General features: G+C 39.5%; 1 long non-coding RNA gene across 2 annotated transcripts in view; it reads left to right on the top strand.

Annotated features, from left to right (window-relative positions):
- Positions 1 to 3,571: 3,571 nt before the first annotated feature.
- Positions 3,572 to 20,865, top strand: part of LOC148759085 (uncharacterized) — a 107,687-nt gene continuing 90,393 nt past the window's right edge. For both annotated transcript variants that reach the window (XR_016022208.1, XR_016022209.1), the window contains exons 1-2: positions 3,572 to 3,672; positions 15,193 to 15,323. This is a non-coding gene — a long non-coding RNA (uncharacterized LOC148759085). The remainder of the gene's footprint in view (positions 3,673 to 15,192; positions 15,324 to 20,865) is intronic.

The raw sequence follows: 20,865 nt of genomic DNA, 5'->3' as shown, positions 1-20,865 counted from the left end.
CACAAGGCATAATTCAGAAAGCCAATATTTTGTTTTGTTATCTTTTAGAACTAGGTTCTCGGCACAAAAATTCTAGAAAATTATCTGTACTGTTTCCAGCTGATTTTGTCTGAACTATTTCTGTGAGATCCACTGAACAGGCCTTGTTGGGATGAAGTAGATTTGTTGGAGTAATAAAATCTGCCACATGGCTGATCTTAAATTTTTACTAGATTACAAGCTGCTTGAGGGCACAGACTGTATTGTATTTATCTTTGAATCTCTCCGGTGTCTTGAATGTAGTAGGCATCCTCTAAATAGTTATCAAATTTATTCAAATTCAGTTTATTATGAAAATCATTTCTGGGCCTCCTAAGAATTAGAAGTATTTGAAAAATATGTTCCTCGATGCTATCTTTTTTATTTCATCTGGTTTAGTTTCCCTTGGAGATCCATATCTGTTGTGGAAACATGGGCATATATTTGCAATAGAAAATTATGGATTGTGACAAGGAAAAATAGCAGCAAAAATTGCATAACGTTTGGTAAATATGAGTAAAATGAACGTGGACTTGCTTGGCCTAACAGAATTAATATAGATTAAGAGCTTTTGGAAACTGTTTTCATGGCTGTAGTACATTGTACACTTTGTCTTACTCTTATCTTTTGACAATTTTATCAAGTAAGCGTGAAAATCAGGTAAGGAGATGTTTGTGTGTTTGCATGCGTGCATGTGTGTGTGTGTGTAAACAAAAGAAAAATGAAATTTACCCAATAAGATGAGTCCTGCTTAGAAAAATGATAGTGATGATTAGTTGGAAGCCAATGTTTAACTACAATAACATATTTAATATATACAACAAATCTATGAATTAACTGTTATTTCCATTTTGATAAGATTAATAAGCTGATGTTCTGAGATGTTGAATATCTTGTTCAAGCTCACATAGTAGATGGCAGAGCTGAGATTCAAACTCCAAACTCTTTGACTAGCAAATTGGTATTCTTCCCACTGCTTGACATAAGAGGCACCTACACATGGTGATTCTATGCAATGTCAAAACAGCTTTTTCTTTTGGGACATCTCTTGTTTGTAATTATTACCTGTAGAGTCTTTCTTTGGGCCTTGGACAGATTAAGGCTTTGTTTATGTAGAGTCCAATCTCAGCTTCCAGTACCGGCAATATTTCTTGTGAAGTCAGTAACTGGACAAGAGTGAGTCATTCTGAAAAAAAAAAAAAAAAAATGAACTGAGAGGGCGTTTAATACTTTGTCTTTTTTTAAATGCGACTAATTAAGCAATTTGAACTCTGAGTAGAAAGAACAAATGAAAATGTCATTTCACTTTTCAAAGTATGCTGAATTAATATTCGAGAATTTTTAACCTTCAGACATTTGTAATGAGCAAGCACTATGGGAGAGTTGCAGGTGGAAGAGGTTGAGAAGACTCCTGCGTTTTGTCAGTTGATATGGGAGCCAAGGTGGTATGTTGATTAGAGAGAAGAATGATGATGTAAGAGAAGCATTAGCTAGTTTCTCGTCAATCTCTTTTTCTATGCACGCAGGATAATTATAAAGTCAAATGCTAAAACTAAAAAATAATTTATCTATCTGACCTTTTGGTTCAAGCACTGTTATACTCAGAAGCAGGCAAAAGGGCAGACGAGGAGATTTGGGTCTGCTGAGATGGGCATCTAAACACCTAACTTTCCCTGTTGTGCCATGCTAGGTTTAATGGTGAAACAAAGCAGCCTGGTTCTTGCCCTCATGGAGCTTATAGTCTAGACTTACAAAGACATATTACTTTCACATAACAGTATGTGAGGACTTTTTAAAAAGAGACATTATAGTCAAAGAAAATTCAGCAACTCAGAGGTAGAAAAATTGCCTCCAAAAGGCCTCTGACGTGAGGCTGGGAGTATTCAGAGGGACTGTGGGAAGATAAGTTAATGGAAAACGACTCCAGTATAGTTTTCAACTAAAAGTAATGACATCAGTGGGAGATTGCACTGTCCCTGATTGGGGCTACTCCTATTATTGAACAATAAAGAATTCCTGGGCATTAAAAGCTCTGATTGGAATGGGTACCGTAGTGGTTTGGTGTGAACTACCTTTATTCATTGACTTGTTTATAAACTCTAGCAGTCAATGACATCCACTTTCTGTGAAGAGACATTCATAATGATTAAAAACCATATGATTTATTTTATTGAGGTGAAATTAACATAACATAAAATCAGTCATTTTAAAGTGAACATTTCCGTGGCACTTAGTATATTCACAGTGTTGTGCAACCATCACCTCTATTTAGTTCCACAACATTTTCATCGCTCCAAAAGGAAACCCATACCTCCTAATTCCTCATTGTCCCTCTCCTCTGCCCCTCCCTGGTAGCTACCAATCTTTTTTCTGTCTCTATGGATTCACCTGTTCTGGGTATTTATTGTAAATGGAATCGTACAATATACAATTTTTTTGTGTCTGGCTTCTTTCACTTAGAATGTTTTCGAGGTTCATCTGTCTTGTACTAGCATAGATCAGTACTTCACTTCTTTTAAAGGCTGAGTAATATTCCATTATGTATATACCACATTTTCATCATTCATCCATTAATAAACATTTGGGTTGTTTCTATAGAAAAAATTAGCTATTTAACAGTGCTTCTGTGAACATGGGTTGTCTTAGTCCATTTGGGGTGCTATAATAAAATACCACAGATTGGGTAGCTTACAAACTATAGAAATGTATTGCTCTTAGTTGTGGAAGCTGGAAGTCTGGGGTCAGGGTGCCACCATTGGGTGAGGGCCCTTTTTTGGGTCATAGACTTCTTGTTGTATCCTTACATGGTGGAAGGGGCTAGAGAGCTCTGTGGAATCTTTTATGAGAACACTAATATCATTGATGAGGGTTCCACCCTCATCACCTCCTAAAGGCTTTCCCTTCTAATAGCATCACATTAGGATGCTATTAGGATTCCAACATGTGATTTTGGGGAGGGGGCACACAAACATTTGGACCATACCATGATTATACCTGTACTTATTTGAACACCTGTTTTCAATTCTTTTGAGTATATACCTAGAAATAGAATTGCTGGGAGTAGAATTGTCATGATAATTTTAACTTTTTGAGGAACCACCAAATTGTTTTCTATTGTGGAGGAACCATTTTACATTCCCACCAGCAGTGTACTAGAGTTCCAAATTTTCCACATCCTTGCCAACATTTATTTTACATTTTTTTAAATTATTATAGTCATCTTAATGGGTGTGAAGTGACACCTCATTGGTTTTGATTTACATTTCCCTAATGATAAACATCTTTTCATGTGCTTGTTGGCCATCTCTCTGTCTTCTTTGGAGAAATGAGAAATGTATATTCAAGCTCTTTGTCCATTTTTAAATCGGGTTGTTTGTTTTTTGTTGTTGTTGTTGAGTTGGTGTACTAATTTTTGAGCCATGTAGTTCAGATGTGTCATGATGCAAATCCAACACCCACAGCAGTCTTACGGGGGGGTGAAAACAAAGCGCACAGGAGAGTTGGAACTTGGGGTGTGGTTGAAAGTGTGCTAAAATGCAATTGTATCTTCCTTAGACATGAAGATTTATCTTCCTCAATAACTGAGACATGAAGATTTATCTTCCGTGATAACTAAGAAGAGGAAGTCATAGCTGTGGCCTGCTACTTTGATGGGTATGGAACTTCATTCTCACTGCCATTGTCTAACTTAATAATAAAGAGCTACCATTTTTTAGTGCACTTCATACCCATTATCTTACTTAAACTTAATAGCCACGCCAGGTTAGTGCTATTATCCTAATTTTAGAGATTAGAAGAACTGAAGCTTGGGAGATTGAGTAAGTGGTACAAGATCACAGCTAGAAGAAGGCTGAACGCGTGGGAATCCCATCCTTACGGATTCATGCGCTTTTTGTGTTACTCTATGGATGGCTTAGCACTTGTCTGTATTGTTGCTGTAGTTTCCTAATGTTTCTCCCTTTCTTCAGTATTATGTTCCTCAATCAGTCCTTCATACTGCTGACATTGGTCATTTTTCTAAAATATAAATCTTAATATGTCACATCTTTGCTTAAAGTCTTTTAATGACTTGTCATTTTTCAAGATGCCCTGTCTTCTCTTTCAAGTTATCATCTTTGGCTTTCCTCATTTGTACCCTACCTTAAAGTCAAGTCAGACTACTCCCGATTTCTGGAATCTGTCAAGCTGTTTCATAACCTTCTGTTCAGAACATAGAGTGCCTTCTGCCTGGAATGCACCCCCGCCGCCCCTTTCACCCTGTAATGCGGGAGACCCTGCTCGCTGCGCCATTTGTCATGCAGGGCGGCCTGCGGGGTCTCTGCTCCCGCTCCCCATACAAGAACGCAGGATATGGTGAGGCCAAAAAGGAACACCCACGGAGCCATAGGTAGGGGAGTCATACCACTATATTCTCTCTGGCGGCACTATACTCTCAATGGAGGCTGGATCCACACTGTCCGCAAACCGCCATCCACACTTGCCAGCCTAGCCGCCATCTTCTTGCTAGCCCCCATTCTTTCTCTCCTCTCTCCTCCTCGCATAGCCACAGCAGTTATATTAGTGGCCAATGGCTCACTGGTTACAGCTGACGGCCAACTAGCCACAGCTGATGGCCGTGCAATCACAGTTGGCCATTTACTACCTGAGCCAGGCACCTGTCTATGTGAGGCCGAGAGCCTGGAAACTACTCTCTGGGGCTCCGCCCCCACACCCCACACCCCCACCCCCCCGCCCCATACTACATTATAAAGTTTTCCTCATGGCATAAAATGCACAAATATTGGCAAATGAGGTAGTCAGGGAACAGAAAGAGAGGATTCTGTTATTATTTACACACCTCACCTTGACTATCGGGAGTATCCAAGAGAATCAACGGAAAAACTAGTAAGATAGCTTAGTAGTCAGATATAAAGTAAAATAAAAAATCAATAGGTCTCCTATCACTGGCAATTACCTATTAGAAAATGTAATGGAAATAAAGTTCTTACTTGCAATAGCATCAAAAGTATAAAATACCTCGAAACAATCTTACAAAAAATACATAAATCCATATTTTAAAAAACTTTCTAAACTCTTATTGAAGGATAGAAAAATAATACCTGAATCCAATAAAATATACTCCATGTTTCTGCACAGAAAGTTTATTATGGTGGTTACCCGAGGTTGACCTCTACCGTTTCCTTCCTGTGTTATCTCAGGAAAGCTGCTTCACTCCTTTAAGGCTTAGCTTCCTTGTTTGTAAAATGAGAGTAATCATGTTAGTTAACTTATGTATCAAGTATGAGAATTAAATAAAGTTATCTGATTAAATAAAATGATCTGTTTAGAACACTCAGTCCAGTGCCAGGCACATGGTAAATACTAACTATGTTATTATACAAAAGATGCCAATCATCTAATCTGCATTGAATACAATTCCAATTGACCATTTGTTTCTGTGTGTGACTTGTAATTTCATTTACAGCTCATCTTTAGAGGGTATTATTATTATTTTTTTATGTTTTTGGAGTCAAGTGTCTTCTCAGTTTGTGGATATCTTCCAACAGAGGCGTTTTGCTTTTGGTTTTGCTTTCACATTTGCCTGCCCCATGTAGCTCTCTTTCCCTCTCTCCATTTTTTCTTTCCCTCTTTCTTTACTTCTTTATTTCTTGTCTTCCTTTTTCTTTCTTCCTTCTTTCCTGCCTCAAGGTCACAAATATATTCTTCTATGTGTTAAATCCTAGAGGTTTTATTGTTTTACCTTTTATACTGAGCTCTATAATTCACTTGGAAATGATTTTCTTGATATCATGGGATTTAGGTCAAGTTTTATTTATTTTTTCCGCATAGATGTCCAATTGACCCAGAATCATTTATTGAAAAGACTGTTATTTTTACACTGCTTTTGCAGAGCCATCCGAATCATATATCCACGAATCTATTTCTGGACTCTGTTCTGTTCCATAGGTCAATTTGCTATTCTTTTACCAATACCATATTCTTTCACTCCTACATCTTAATATCTGGTAGAATAATTCTTCCCATCTTGTTCTTCTTCAAGAGTGTTTTGGCTATTTCTGGACTTTTTCTGTTCCACATAATTCTAGAGTTAACTTGTTGATTTCCACATTAAAAAAGCTGCTGAGATTTTGAATTGGAATTACATAGAATCCATAGATCAGTCTGAGGAAACCTGACATCTCTGCAATACTGAGTTTTCCTGCCCTTGAATATAGTGCACCCTTGGGGTTCCCACACAGCTACATATGGTTCAGACTTGAAGTTTCAGCTTCACACGGTGATATCTTTCTTCTAAGAATGGTCCTGGGTTTTGGCAAGCTTTCTCATGACGACTCTGAATTGGTAGACTATGCGTTTCTGATTCCTTCTCATTGATGGCCATTTGAGGATCCCAGCTTCTTGCAGGAGTTAAGTTCTTGCATGTCCTCCTCTGGGACTGAGTTCTCGTGTCCTGCTCCTACTTGCATGAAAACCTCAGGCCTCAGACTCCTGGGCCTCTAACCCATTCTGGCTTTGTATTCCCGCTGCGTTTCTGGAAACTGGGGGTTTTCTTCCCCTTTTGAGCTTAGCTATGTATTTAAAACCTTATTTTGATCATAGTCGGTTGAGAATTTCTATTGTTTAGAGTGGAAGAGGTAAGCTTCAGTGCTGGCTTAGAATGTCATATTTCTGGAAGTCTTCTGTAACACTACTTGTAACCTTCAAAAAAAGAAGTATTCTGATAGGAGAATAGTTAAATAAGAGAATGAGGTAGATTTAAATATGGAAAGTATGAAAAGAGTTCTAAGTTATATTACTAAATGAAAAGAAAATTTTCACAATATGCATAGTATAATATAATTTATGTATGTACAATGCAAAACAACTCTCCCTTTAAAATACTTATAGCAATAGATTTGGAAATCTACACACATAACTGTTCATCTTGGTTATCTCTAACACGAGATTGGGGTGGAGGGTAGATGGAGAAAGGAGCCTCACATAGAGTTTTTCATATAATTTTTTTAAGTAGTTTTAGTTGTACAAAACAACATAATAGTTAGACATTTATACCTGTCACAGAGTGATAACCCCCCACCCCCAATTTCCTATCCTTCTGACATCATATATAGCTGTTACAATTCCATTCACTCTATTCCCTGTGCTGTACTCCACATCCTGTAACTATATATATATATATATATATATAAATATATATATATATATATATATATATTTATATATATATATATATATATATATATATATATATATATATATTTATATATATATATATATATATATATATATATAAAATTATAGTTGACATTCAGTATTATTCAGCTTCAGCTTCAGGTGTACACTGCAATGGTCAGGTATTTACACCGTCCCTGAAGTGGTCTCCCTAATCAGACAAGTGTCCTCCTATCATTTTGTATAATGTGACTTGTTTGATTTATTATTTGATTATAAGTAATACAACTTATGTTACTTGTACAATTTAACAGTCAGCCATTTCCTCTCCCTCAGCTCAGGCCCCAAACCCTTGACAGCCTTCAAAGCCTGGCCCTCTCCTCACCTGCTCATCATTTCTGCTCCAGCCACCTGGCTGTCTCTGTCCCTTGAGAGTGCCATTCTCTTTTCCACCCAAGAGCCTTTGCATTTTCTGTTCTCTCTGTCCGTAATGTTCTTATTTCACCCCTTTGCTTAGTTAACTATAACTCACCTTTCAGTGACTGTCAATTTTTATAACGTTTCCTCAGAGAAGCCTTCCCTGAATTTCAGACCAGGTAATGTCCTCTGTTGTATACTCTCCTAATATCTTGTATTTCTCTTTTGCAAAATTTACCACAATTTTAATGAAATCATTTTGCAAGTAGTTGTATAATACCAGACAACTCCAGTAGAACAAGAGTTTTGTTCGACTAGGGACTAGGGCTGTCTCATTTGCTGATTAATTCTGAGCCCCTAGCCCAGCACCTTATACGTAATGATGTAGGCCCTTCATAAACACTCATTGAAAGAATCAATGAGTAAGTGAATGAGATTTTTTTTGAATCTTGAGCATAGTTTCTGATTCCCCTAAGTCCGTTCATGGAAACTTAGGGATCTCAGACTCCCATGTTGGGAAATATTAATTCCTTTTCTGTTCCCATTTAGGATCGCACAGATTTGTGCAATGTGGACCCTGTGGCTCTGTAGTCCCTTATACTCGGAGTGAATTTTGAGAATACTGTCCATAAAATGTCTCCTCTAGAATTCCCACGGCCTGTGAGGCTGTGAAGGCCCTCTGTCTGTGAACAAAGAGGGACCAAATAGACCTCTAAGGATTTGGGTAGAAAAGGTAATTGTTCCCTGAGCTGAGTGCTGCCTGAGAGATTCTCCCTTTATCCCTAGGTGCCATTTCCTTAATGCTTGTTTCCAGGCTCCAATCATCCAATATCTTCAACTTTAGATGCTGTCTCACTGGAGTTTTGTCATTGGACAATTTCCTGTCTGCGGATTCTTAGGAGATTATGCTGAAATTTTATTCCCAGTGTCATCAGGAGTAAAGCTAACTAAATTGAACTCTAGAGAATGTGCTTTAATACATAAGAATACATCTAAGTAATTGCTATGTTGAGCAGAGGGTGAAATCAGTCACTATAAAACTCATGTTGTAAGACAACTCACTTCTAAGCAAGATGGTAATGAGAATCATCTAAACAGAATTAAACTTTTATGAGTGCTTTTTTTTTTAAAGGAGCCATTCATCCATCAGATGTAGAGAAACATTTCCTTTTACTTAACCAAAAGGTCAGAAATTTTTGATGTCCCAGTTACGTAGGCAATATGCTATGCACATGCTCATCAGAACTCAATGGATGACTTCGGTTACAAAAAAGTTCATCCATGTTGAAATTTTTGCTGACTGATTCCTAGTGGAAAAGCATTCTTGCTACTTACTCTATAATCAGATGTCCTGCTTATCCACCCAATTCTTTTGAATGATTTTTAAAAAGGAGAGGTCATTAATTCAGATGTGCCATTCATTGCCTATTAAAGGGCAATTTGCAAATGAAGTTATCCTTTAAGAAGCAGAGCTCTTCCATTCTTAGAGAAAAGTGATAGTTGGATTTTACAAATGTTTCCCTTTTTGAGCTACAGATCACAGAATTTACTTATGACCTATCTTTAGTGCAAACAGGAAACTAACAATGAAACTCAGATGAGGAGAATGGAGCTAAAATGTTATACAACTCAGGGGAAATATGTTCCAAATGATCCAGTAGCTTAAAAAAGTCCATTTTAAAAACATGGGAATAATGCAACATAGTTGTTTTTTTCAGTAGCAGGGAGGGGCATTGCTGTGCCAAACACACTTTCTGGCTCTGTAACCAGCTGCTCATTATTTGTCAGAAGAATAGCTGGGTGGGACCACGGCTACAGTCTCTGGCTGTGGAAAAAGTGTTTCTCTGTGAGAAACTTACAAGTATGTAAAAAGGTCAAACCAGGAATGCTGGCGCCTTAGCAGCATCCTAACCCTAACCTTAACCTCAACACTAACTTTGGTTTTAAACAATATAGTTTATATGAATAATCTGAGGAGACCATGTTCAAGGGTATTCACATCACCCCTTCAGAGGGCACCAAATACTCTTCACTACTCTTACGTCCTCTATGGGTCATATTTGCTCCATAGGGTATCCCCGTCAGTCAGAACAGTCAGGTTACGCTGCTGCAAGAAAAAAGCCTAAAATCATCTAGCATTGGTTTAGGGATTGCTGGTGGGTGGTGAGAAAATGTTTTCTGAGGAAGGAAGCATGTTTCTCTTTCCCTCTAACCTGGAGACAGACAACCGTTGTCTGAAGTGATGAGATGAGCAGCACAGCCCCAGCAGATCTGTAAGGCAAATAAGCTTTTGTGATTATAAATCACTAAGACTTAGCGGCATAACCTGGTTTATCCTCACTAATGCCATATCTATTGCAGTTTTACAGATGAACAAACAAATGCTCAGACTAGGCCCAAGCGTCTAGTCAAGCACCAGGGAAAACATGGATGAGCTCTATTAGCACTCTATCAGGCTGACTCGCCTTTGTATCTGGCAGAGCCGTAAAAGACGATCGATTTTTCCATCAACTACTGAGTCTTCAGCCTGATGAGGTCATTCTGATCCCATGTACCTCTGGGAACGAACTTGGTCTTTTGCAAAGAAAGCAAAATAACTGTTTTTGTTTGTTTAGCATTGCTGGTAGGTGACCAACCATCCCATTTTGCCTGAGACTGGGGATTTTCCAGGACATGGACCGTCAGTGGTAAAACCAGGAAAGTGCCAGGCTAATTAGGATGAGTTGGTTACCCTAATTGCTGAGATGATATCTCTTCGCTACACTCAGGAATTATGCAATGCAGACTTCCATTGCACCTTGTAATTCTTTCCATCATAATATTGTCACCTTGTGTTGTAAATGACTCAGACTGTTCAATGTCTACCTGACCACAAAACTCTAAATTTCTGAGACCAAGGACTGTTTTTTCTCCCCCATTTTATGTCCCCAATGCCTTGCATGGTGCCTGCCATTTCAAAAGAGCACAATAAATATTTATTGACTGGATGAATGAATGCTGTTTCTCTATTGTTTTTTCCTTCCAAAAACTAGTGTGGAGTGGTTTGCTTTTCTTCCTTTGAGGGTTCATTATGCCTAGATACTAGTTTAACTACAAAGAAAGACAGGAATCTTCCTTGACTTGCATAGAGCTTTCTGTGTGACCCATAGTGTAAAATTACATAAACCCAGCTCTGAGTTCCAGCATAAACCAATTCCTTATTAGACTGACTGAATAATTGAATCTTCTTGTTTTGCATCTGTTTAAAGACAGAAGGTCATGGGACAAATGGTAGATATTTGAGGCTGTGGAAACATATGTTATAAATTTGGTTTAGCTGTTTCTGGTAAGTAGGGTTATTGTGACTGAAGACCTGGGCTTCCCAAGTCTGCCCTCCACCCTTGGGAATGCATAACAACATGCCCTCCAAAACCAGGGGCAGGAAGAAAATCTCCCTGGCACGCCTCACTAATGGACTGCATTCATGCCCAGTTAAGGACAGCAAACAGTGGTCTGAGAAACTTACTCTCGAGAATTAGATCCAGGTCCCATTCAGTTGAATAGTTTCATAACTGTCCTATGGGGTGTGCTGAGAGTTTGGTGGTTATTGACTCTATTTGCAGACTAAATCCTCAGACATCTTTGTTTTCATTAATCACCCATAGTGAGTCTCTTCTAAGTGACTAAGCTTTTCTGAGAAGTGACTTAAATTCTATGAAGAGGCCTTGTGGAGTGGAGGGAAGATCAATGAATTTGTATTTAGAGGACTTAAAAAAAAAAATCCCTATCCTCAGTTTTCTTATCTGTAAATGGGTTTAATAACAGCTATCTTTCTTACCTCATAAAATAGCCTGTGAGATCAAAGGAGATTGAGTAAGTGAAAATGGTCTGATGATTGTAAAATGCAGAATGAATATAAGATAATACACATTTTCTAACTCTTTAATTCATATGGTTCTTTCCATCCTATAACAAAACTTACCTAAGCTTGCCTTCTGCTTTAGGACTTACTTTTATTTATCCCAGTATTTTCCTTGTTATAGGAAGAGAACATGCTTTGCTGTGTGCTTTGTATGTGCATTCTCTTCATAATGGTACTTGTGACAAAGGGGCCATTCTCTTAATTAACACAAATACTAGTTCACAGTAGTTCATGTCCAAGATCATACTAGACCTTAGGTTTAAACTAAATGTGCCTATCTTATTCCCATCATACCGTATTACCTTCCAAGTTTTAAAGCGTTTCCCTCCATTTTTCTTTTCTTTTCTTTTTTTTTGTATCTGTGGTTTGGTGTATAAGTTCACCTTGGGCTTGATCATAATATTATTGTTTTCTACATTTTGATCATTTTCCCTCATCTTTTGTCACTTCAGACTAAAATGTCCTCCTCCTTATTCTGGCAGTCTTGTTTCCTACATCTTTGTACTTGCTTTAATTTGGACTTTTCTGGAGATATATTAGCAAAGTTGCATGTAACATTCCAGGTGCAGACCCTCCAGGGTTGATACCTGGGCAGGATAATGTTTTACCAATGTATTGCCCACACCTGTCATGATGTGTTTTGCTGTTTTGGCTGAAGGAAGGCAGTTTCAGTGGCGCATCCTCTGGCTATAGTCAACAACCATGTGGCCAGCCATTAGGGAACACGATGTCTAGACATCTCTAAAATACTTTCATTTATTTATTCAACAAGTATTTATAAAGTGCTGACCCTGTGCCAATCTGACCCTACTATAGTTGTGGGTAGGGCAGGGAATAAAACACCCCAAGTCTCTGTCTTCAGGGAGCCATTTGAATAGAGTGGAGAGACAGCTGACAAATACAAACATATATATGTCAGGTTGTAAGTGCTATGTAGAAAAATAAAGCTAGATGAGAGGAACAGAAGACTGGGCAAGAGTTTGCTTTTTTATAGAGGAGAGTCAGGGACATCTCTGATAAGGTGACATTTGAATAGAAACTTGAAATAAGGGTTATCTCAGGGAGGAATATTACAGGTAGAGAGAACAGCAAGTGCAAAGGTTGTGAGAAAGTTACTTGCAATGTGTGAGGTATGCCAGTGTAGCTGGAGCTAAGTGAGAGTGAGGGGATCGAGGAGATAAGAGATAACGTCAGAGCTTCAAGGTCAAGGAAGATCAGACATGCGTGGTCTTGTAAGTTACGGTGAAGGACTTTGGGTTTTATTCTGAGTGAAATACGAAGACACGGGAGTACTACGAGCAATGAAATGGCCTGATCAGACTTAACATTTTAAGAAACTCACTGTCTTATGTCAATGTGGAGACTAGACTGTGGGAAAGGAACAGTGGAGGGAAGGAGTCCAGCTAGTCAGCTATTGTAATAATCCAGGTGAGACATGATGGTGGTTTGGCTCAGGGTGATGGAGGAGGGAAGGGCAAAATGTTATTGGATCCTGGATCTGAGTGAAAGAGGAGAGTCGGTGATGACTCCAAGGTTTTCAGCTTGAGAAACTGCAAGAATTGGATGAATGGAGATGACTTTTGAGATGAGAAATACTGTGGGAGGCATGTTTTGGGTGTGTGTGCATGTTTGTATGTGGTGATAGGGAATTGGGCATTCTATGTTGTCTACTTCAAGTTTGAGATACTTCTGAGTAAGGATTTCAAGTAGGCAACTAGACATAAGTGTGATGTGTTCAGAGGAGAGGTTGGGGCTGGAGTTATACATTTGGGATCTTAAAAGCCACGGGGCACCTAGATAGATAGATAAATCACCCAATCCTTAATTTGGACAGGTAGAGGGAGGTCTCTAGTTCTCAACTGGAAGTGGAGTCAGAGACCAAAGGTATCAAGTTAGAAAAGTCTTGATCTTTGCGTGAGATCAAGCAGAGATAGGCTTCTCCAGCTGGGTCATGGAAGGAAGAATTGGAGGGGAAATGGGAGACTATGCACCAATGGGGTGCTGACGAGGGGCCCTGCCCTACCCTGTACTGCTATCTCACTATTTTCAGTGATGTGAGGGCCATAAACTGTTGTGACTTCTCCAAACATCACATATACTCAACCTCCATCCTCTAAGTTCTAGAAGGAGCTCAATGTTTCCTCTTACTTAGTTTCAGAAGAGGGGCTGTGGGACAGGTCTGTCACCAATGGGATGGATGACCAGGGATGTCCAGTTGGACCATGGTGCTAGGGAGGGAGTGGGAGCCTCACTGGAAAAAACACAGTGCCTTTGAGTCTTCTCTGTGGAGCAGTGTTTTTTGGACGCATGCCCTTTTACTGTCCCCTTCCACGTGGTGGGTGAGTAGAATGGGCTGAGGCTGCCCCCATTTGGGAGATGCTGCTGCCCTTGCAGGCCTAGCAGGATCAGTTGGACCACTTTTTGGGTGTCTTCATCTTCATCCCTTCATATTTTTTCTTGGGGAGCCTTCTTTGTGCCCACAAATGTAGATCTCATATTGGCTTCTTTGTGTTCCAATACTACTTTTATTATGGTAGCATTCGTCTTGCTGCACTATCTATTTGTCTGTCTCCCCTCCAAGACTGTGAATCTTTTGAGAACAAAAATCAAACTACAACTATCTTTATATTCCCTAACACCCAGGATAGTGTCTGGGTCATGGTAGGCTAGCAATAATGATCTGTTGCAGTGTGAAGGAAAATAAACGCACTAGCTCTCTATGCCATGTGTGTTCTGTTACTTGGTGGGAATAACTGGAGTAGGTAGAGGACAGTGACTTGGCCTAAAGCAATAAAACAGTTTCTGTTCAACAGATGTTAAATAACAATAACTATAACCACCTACTGCGTGTCTTCTCATTTTTATTTCCTTTGGTTCAAATAACAACAGATTGAGGCCTATTTGCTCTGGAAGGCCTTTGCTAATTAGCTGTCTTATAAACTCCTAGCCAGTCTCCTTCTTGCTAAGATGTTTCCTGTTATTGACTATAGCCATACATGCATGTTCCTCGATTTTATAGTTAGCCCCCCTCCCCCCCAACCATGCTCTTAGAAATCACATCTTTCATAAAATAGAACATTTTCTCCTCTAGCAATGATGTTGTAATTAAGGGCTGATGAAGGACTCAGCAGCAAATAAAATACAGTTATGATCAATAACATGTCAAAAAAGACAAAGCTACAATTGTGATCCTCTAAAATAATTTAACATGATAAAATCATGCTCCAAGTCCTATAAGGTAGGTCGTAAACATATGGATTAAACAAGGATGCCTGGAATTATGTAAAATACAAAATCAAATCCTACTCTACGTATCATACATTTTTTTCATAAAATGAATATATTCATTAAAATAAATATTTTCAATACAATAATGAACAGTAATTTGTTCTGCTTTTAAATTATAATGGAGTGTTAGAGTCTTATTTAGATAGTTCAGACCTCTTTTTAAAAAATGTCAGTCCAAGCACGTTAGAAGTTATGCCCCTTTTGCTCTTCATAGGCTGTCCTCTCCAAAGCAGAGCTTTCCAAGTAATTCAGTTGGTCCTGTAGTTGCATCCAAATTAGTAGGCTCAAGGAATGTTTACTGGAGTTGATGACAAAGGTGGTGTGTCTTTCCTCCTCTGAAAAGTTGATCTAGTATTAATAACCTTTCTCCTCTCCTTTTCTTTCTTTATTTAAAGCTAAAGGCATAGCTGCTCAGTAGAAGACCAAAGCAGAGCTGGGGAGAGACAAGAAATGGCCTTAAATCACTCAAGCTCTACTTCCTTCTCTGAATGATTCTCCCTTGATTTAATTGTCATCGTAAAGGCAGGTAAACAATTGCTGAATGTGAGCAAACGCCAAAAAAAAAAAAATAAAAAAATAAAATAAAAAAATAAATAAATAAATAAATAAATAAAGAGCTTGAAAACATCTGTGACATGATTTCTAAGAGATCTGACTGTCCTTGTTTAAAATTCAATAGTCAATTAAACCAACTTGTACTGAAGGCCTATTATGCACCAGAATTGAGGTGCTCAGGAGATGCTGAGACACAGGTGACGCAGTTTGGCCTTCAGGGAGCCCTGGGCAGGTGTGGATGTTATGGAGGCAGAACTTAAGCCTAGCCATGAAACTTCCTTTAGAACAGGAGTTTCCAAACTTTTTTCAACGTTTTTCACCAAGGTCCATATGCGGTAAAATACACAAACAGCCGAGCCACTCACTCGAGGTGAAGTACGTATTGCCTCACCTGGTTTATTTAAGTAAACTAAATATATTTTTGTTATTTGCTGCTGCGGGCCAATAAAAAATGGATTGCGGGCTGCAGTTGGCCCGCGGGCTGCAGTTTGGACACCCCTGCTTTAGAACAATAGTGGACTTGAGTGAACCTCTCTGGGGGTATTTTGGTCAAGTGACCAGCGGATTTGTGATGGATATTAGTCTACAATCATGTCTGGTGAAAGGAATGACATTTAGAAATTATTAAACGAGAAGGCTCTGTTTCCTAATGAAATATGTTTTGAAATTTGCTTCATGTTTAATTAAGAAAAATCTCATAATCCCATTGGAAACATCAATAAGATTATCATAATGTTTGGTAAAGGCTGATATTATAGGCAATAGGAAATCCGGTTAAGGAAATCCAAGGGTGAGGAAATGATCCCCTTCGCCTTGAAGTGCGGAACATCCTGAGTAATCGTTCAAAGAGGAACCAAATTGGATGGCCCAGCTTGGATTTATATGGTTTAGCTATTATTTTTCTCAGAATTTTTATGAGTTTTTACAGGAGACAGCAAGTTTCAAATTTCCATGAAAATAATACAGGTCCATGTGCGTGGCAGTGTGAGGCAGAAATGAGTAGCACCAGGGATAAGATTATTTCCAAACAATCTATCATAAAACAACACATGCAAACAAAGAATTAGTGAGCGCAATTCAGATATTGACAGTTATATATGATTTTGTTTGTCTAGAAAGTTGTTTCTGTGTGGCTGACTTATCAGCCTTTTTTGACTTATAAAACAATTCTCAAGTGACTTTTCATAAGGATGAATCTAATCAGACGCAAGATTTCAAAGGTTTCTTTTTTTCCCTCATTGGCTACATAGTACTGTGTTTGGATTACTCTGAATATATATATATATATATATATATATATTTGTATAGAATGCATTTCTAAACATAAAGTTTGACCTCAGTGGAAAATGAACATGGGTTTAAAAACATGGGTTGTCTCCGTGAGCATAAGGCTGTAGAAGTCAAAATATATGCAAGTAATGAAGAAGGCAGCCTGAGAGCTACCACCCCCTCACGTCTTCACTGTAAGCCCTTTCTTCCTTCTCTACTGTCCTATCTCTCCTCCATCCCGTTCAGCCTTCATGCAACTTCCTAGGTTATTTGAACTGCTCAGACCTCTCCCTTACCAGTCCCCCTTCACCGGCTCCCTTTTGTACTCTGAGGAAGGCTGAACTCTCTAGCATGGCGCCGGAAACCTCTAAAGTCTGGGGTCTGAGGTTCATCTCCCACCTTTGTACAGCACACATCCTGCTCACTGCACTGCACCTTTCTCAGAATGTGCCTTACTTGTATCTTCATGGTTTTGCATACAATATACCTTCTGCCTGGAAAGCGATTTAAATATCACCTCTTTTGTGAAATCTTTTCCTAGGACTCCAGGAAAAGGAGCGGTCTCTCTCTGCACAACGGATCTCTATTATAGCACTTGTTGAACACTTCATCATTATATTGTCAGAGTGAAACTCTTTTCTTTAATGCCTCAATTGCCACTAAGACCCCACAGTTTGAGATGAGAAAAATAGGTGCCAACTACTATCATACTTCAAAGTGGGATGCTTGACTACAGGGGCCGGGCTTGCAAAGGAGATGTTGTAAAGCTGAGTGTGTGGGCACATGATGTACTTCTGGGATACAAGAGTTGAAGGGTCCGAGGAGGGAGGGATCATGTGTGCTGTATGTTGTGTCCCCCAGACTGCAATGAGGGAATGGGGGGAGGGACTTCCTTCTCTCCTCATAGTCAAGGAAGAGGGTAGCAACAGGACCTCAAGAGAAAAAACGAAATCCCATGGGATTTGAGGCAAAGTGATAGTCATTTGTTCTGTGTCTGAAAATACTGAGGGCAAGAGGTGCGCTGGAGCCAACTGCCTGCTGGCAGAGCTGGGCAGACAGGTCTTTGTGGGGAATAAGCTGCACTTTCATTCACAAAGACTGGCAAGAGTGTGTGTTTCTCACAGGAGCAAAACAGCCTGGAGCCATTTTTGAATCCTGCCCAGGAAGATAGCCGGAAGAGAGCAGTAACTTTAGTAGAGGAGGCGTGATTCTGGATGGCTGAAGGTAAAGAGAGGAATCAGAAACCAGAAGAGAGGCACTGCCTGTGTCAAGGGGACTGTTCAGAAGGCTCCAGTTATTTTGAGGGTATTCCTTAAAATAACTCCATCGTCTGGTCAGCTCTAAAACCTTCCAAGGTCAGACAGCATGGCTGCCAGATCACGAGAGTATTGGATAGCTATGAAGCCGGCTACTGTTTATCTCTCCCTTTCCCCCACTGACCCAGAAAGAGCCAGAGGCAGTATTGGGAGGGGTCGGAAGACCCAAAAGGCAGGGAGATGGAGGAGAAGCTCACCCTGCCTGTTCTTCCCCACTGCTTGTTCCCCAGCCTGGGGCAGCCCAACCTGGGGAGCTGAGAAGCTTTAATTTTGATTGTTGATCTAAAATCAGACTGTCCTTGTGACTAACAGAGACAGAGGAACTTTGCACTCAGAGTGTTCAAATGAGTTTATGGAATCTGCCCAAGATTTCATCCACTTCCTATGTAAAGAAGATAGTCCACAGAGCAGAGTTAAAGCACTAGCTGAAAAAATGAATAGAAGCCCCACTCCAACTCCAGTTTGGAAACCTACTTGCTCAATGTACCAGTTACATTTGGTTATTGGTTTGTTACTCTCTTTATACTGAAAGCTTCTTGGGGATATAGACCGCATGTTATATTCATTTTTATAAATCCTGCTGAATCAGTATTTGCCACACAGCAAATATTTATTGAATGAATAAAGGAACAAATTAATTGATAAATAAGGTCATGTAGTGTAGTGATTCAGGGCCTAAACTTGGGCTTTGCAACTTATTAGTCATGAGTTCTTTGGGTCATTACTTAACCACATAAACATGGTTTTAGTTTCCTTTTAAAGTATTTTACAGCAGAAGGTAGTGCTTGCTGCATAGGATTTACTTGAGGATTCAATAGGAGACAATGCATGTATATATAATGCTTAGCATAGTGGCTGGTACATAATGAATGTTCAATAAATGAGAGTCATGATGTCATCATCATTATTATTGCTATTGTTAGAACTGGTTGCATGGATTAGTAGGCACTGACCACTCTCCCACCCCAGCTGGGCCTGGAGTCCTTGCTCTTGATAGTATGCCCTTGACCCCAACTGGGCCTGGTGACTTTGATGCCTGAGTGCCTCTGCTTCATCTTTTCAAGGAGGAAGCTTGGTTTTCTGTCAGGTTGGGGAGGGAAAGTTGTCCTGCTCCTCTGGGTAGAGAAGAGTTCTGGCTGGGGGACAAAGTGCTTTTATATGGACACTCAACCAAGGCTTCTGATTTCAGCCCCCTTAAATCCCCCTTTCAGAGGTATCTGAAACCCCTCATTCCCGAGTCTTTCTGGGTTCTATAGCACAGACCAGCCTCCTTCTGAGCTTCTCTCAAAGCTGTTTCAGTTCCTTGGCTTTGTAAGTCAGTTACTACTGACTTCGCAGCTTTCAGCATTTTGTTTGCTTTTACTTCCTCTGTGTGTTTGTGTGTTTGTGCATTAAACAAAATCCTTTTGCCATCATGTGGGCAGGGGACATAGGAGATGGGGAGAAACCCACAATATATATGAGTGTCCAGGCTGCCATGTATAACTTGAAGTAGGTGTAACTTTTATAGTAAGAAAAAATAACTGTGGTTGTAAAAAAGAATTAAGTCGGAGGTACAGAATGTGTATGTCTGTGCACGTATGTATGTGTGTGTGTGTGTGTGTGTGTGTGTGTGTGTGTATTTAACAATACAAAGCAATGCGTGCTATCTTTCAAAATAAACCTTGTAGACAATAAGTGATGCAGTGTTTGATAAAGTAGTCCTTGCTAGGGGTGAGGTTGTCAGAGAAGGCTTCATGGTAGAGGTGGTAATTTTTCTGGACTCCGAATTATGGGCAGAATGTGGATTTCTTAAGGGAGTAGGTGTCCTCCTCATTTCTTTATTAACATCATATGTAAATCGGATATTATCTGCTGTAGTAGCCATTGCTTTTGGCTTTTCAACATGAGTTTCCTTGTTACCCTTCATTTTGATAAAAGACAAATTCTTAGAAAGAATGAAGCCAGCACAACAGAGAAAAGCAGAGCCTGGAGACAGAGAACTGACAACAAGATGAGTCTGATCCAGCTATATCTAAAACCAGAACAGCCCTGGACTTCTGAGTTGCAAGAGCCAATAAATCCCACCCCCCTTTTTTCTTAAGTGAATTTTAGTTGGGTTTCAGTCACTTGCATCAGAAAGAGCCCCAACTAATATGACAGAGTAATGAGATAGTATTTAACTCTGAATTTTAGAAGAACACCACAGTGGATAGAGCTCCGCCTATTTAGAGTCTAATTTGAAATTACAACTTGTAAGTTGTTTCTCTACTGGTGGTAGATAATTCTTACCCTTTGACTCAAGGCAGTATGGGAATAGACTGGTGTCTGTATTTTCCCTTTGGAGCTTATTATTTTTCTCATAACAGATGAATTATTTGTAAGCAAAAATTAAGATAAAAATCGATTCCCATCATCTTAAAAAGATGTGGTGAGCACATCCCTAGAGTTATGAGAGCGGCAGATTAATTCATCTAGAGTGCTGCTCGGAGGCAGAGCCCATCTAGCCTCCAGATTTCAGGCTTAAGGAAACTGATAGTTCTATGCTTGTAGATTAGAAGTTTTTGGTGTAGCAGGCAAGGCACATGGGGTGTGGGTATATTTTGGTATATTTTATAAAGACATAGGTGGGAGCTTCCAAAATCAGAATGCCTAAGGCCTACAGAGGTCTTTAAATGTCTCTCTCTCTGGAGAGATGCTCAAGACATTATGAAACATTAGAGGGCAGCTAACTCAGACTTGGCGGTTCAGAGACATCTTCCTAAAAGAGGTTACATCCAAGTAGAGACCTAAAAGACGAGTGAGAACTAGCCAGGTGAAGAAGAGGAGGGTGGGAAGAAGAAATTCTATGCAGAGGCAATAACACGGGCAACTAATTTACAACATACCGGGGGTGCCAAAAAAATGTATACGAGTAGACATTTTGGTCAACGTTGCTCAAGCAGTAGT

Source organism: Rhinolophus sinicus, chromosome 1, assembly GCF_057876585.1.
Source record: "Rhinolophus sinicus isolate RSI-liver-muscle chromosome 1, RSI-T2T, whole genome shotgun sequence".
NCBI classification, from domain to species: domain Eukaryota; kingdom Metazoa; phylum Chordata; class Mammalia; order Chiroptera; family Rhinolophidae; genus Rhinolophus; species Rhinolophus sinicus.
This window is presented reverse-complemented; position numbering and strand designations above follow the sequence as displayed.